Source organism: Hipposideros armiger, unplaced genomic scaffold (assembly GCF_001890085.2).
Source record: "Hipposideros armiger isolate ML-2016 unplaced genomic scaffold, ASM189008v1 scaffold_213, whole genome shotgun sequence".
Lineage (NCBI taxonomy): Eukaryota > Metazoa > Chordata > Mammalia > Chiroptera > Hipposideridae > Hipposideros > Hipposideros armiger.
Genome location: NW_017731563.1, coordinates 2,557,467 through 2,558,908, shown reverse-complemented (window position 1 = coordinate 2,558,908; position 1,442 = coordinate 2,557,467). Strand labels below are relative to the sequence as shown.

The 1,442-nt window shown below is 36.5% G+C and overlaps 1 protein-coding gene across 31 annotated transcripts in view; it reads right to left on the bottom strand.

Annotated features, from left to right (window-relative positions):
* The window catches only part of CACNA1C (calcium voltage-gated channel subunit alpha1 C), a 776,856-nt gene that overhangs the window by 303,681 nt on the left and 471,733 nt on the right, over positions 1–1,442 (bottom strand). The gene's annotated exons all lie outside the window — the stretch shown is intronic.

Sequence of the window (1,442 nt, the reverse complement as noted above, 5' to 3'; positions counted from 1 at the left end):
CCTATAAGACTAACAGCTGACTTTTCCACACAAATTCTGCAGGCCAGAAGGGAGTGGCAGGAAATATTCAAAGTGACGCAAAATCAAGGCCTACAACCAATATTGCTCTACCCAGCACGGCTATCACTTAAAATTGAAGGAGAGATAAAAAATGTCTCAGAAAAGAATAAACTTAAGGAATTCATTACCACCAAGCCAGCATTGCAGGAAATGTTAAAAGGGCTTTTTTAAACAGAAGAAAGGGGAAAACAAGCTAACTAGGGAAGATCAGAAATACAAATAACAAATGGCAATGAGTATGCAATTATCAATAATCACTGTAAATGTGAATGGATTAAATGCTCCAATCAAAAGACATAGAGTGGCTGAGTGGATAAGAAAACAGGACTCATGCATATGCTGTTTACAAGAGACTCATCTCAGATCAAAAGACACTCACAGACTGAAAGTAAAGGGATGGAATAAGATATTTCATGCAAATAGAAATGAGAAAAAAACGGAGTAGCAATACTTATTTCAGACAAAATAGATTTTAAAATGAAGACTACAATAAAAGACAAAGAAGGACACTTCATAACAATAAAAGGATTGATTCAACAAGAGGACACAACCCTAGTAAACATCTATGCACCCAACATAGGAGCTCCTAAATATATAAAACAGATTTTGACAGACAAAAAGACAGGGATCAACAGCAACTCTATCATAGTAGGGGACTTCAACACCCCATTGTCACCAATGGACAGATCCTCCAGACAGAAAATCAACACAGAAACAGTGGCTTTGAATGACACTTTAGACCAGCTGGATTTAATTGATATTTTTAGAGCATTTCACCCCAAAGCAACAGAATATACATTCTTCTCAAGTGCACATGGAACATTTTCAAAGATAGACCACATGTTAGGGCACAAAACCAGTCTCAATAAATTTAAGAAGATTGAAATCATATCAAGCATCTTCTCTGACCACAAAGCTATGAAACTAGACATCAATTATAAAAAGAAATCTAGAAAGCACACAAATACATGGATCTGAATAACATGCTACTAAATAGCGACTGGGTCAAAACTCAGATCAAGGAAGAAATCAAAAGCTATCTCAAGACAAATGACAACGAAAACACAACTCAAAATCTCTGGGATGCAGTGAAAGCAGTCCTAAGAGGAAAATTCATAGCAATGCAGGCCTTTCTAAAGAAACAAGAACAATCTCGTATCAGCAGACTACCTTTACACCTAAGGGAACTGCAGAAAGAACAGCAAAACAAGCCCAAAGGGAGCACAAGGAAGGAAATAATAAAGATCAGAGCAGAAATAAATGAAATAGAGACCAGAAAAACAATACAAAAGATCAATAAAACCAAGAGCTGGGTTTTTGAAAAGATAAACAAAATCGACAAACCCTTAGCCAGACTCACCAAGAAAAACAGAGAGGACCCA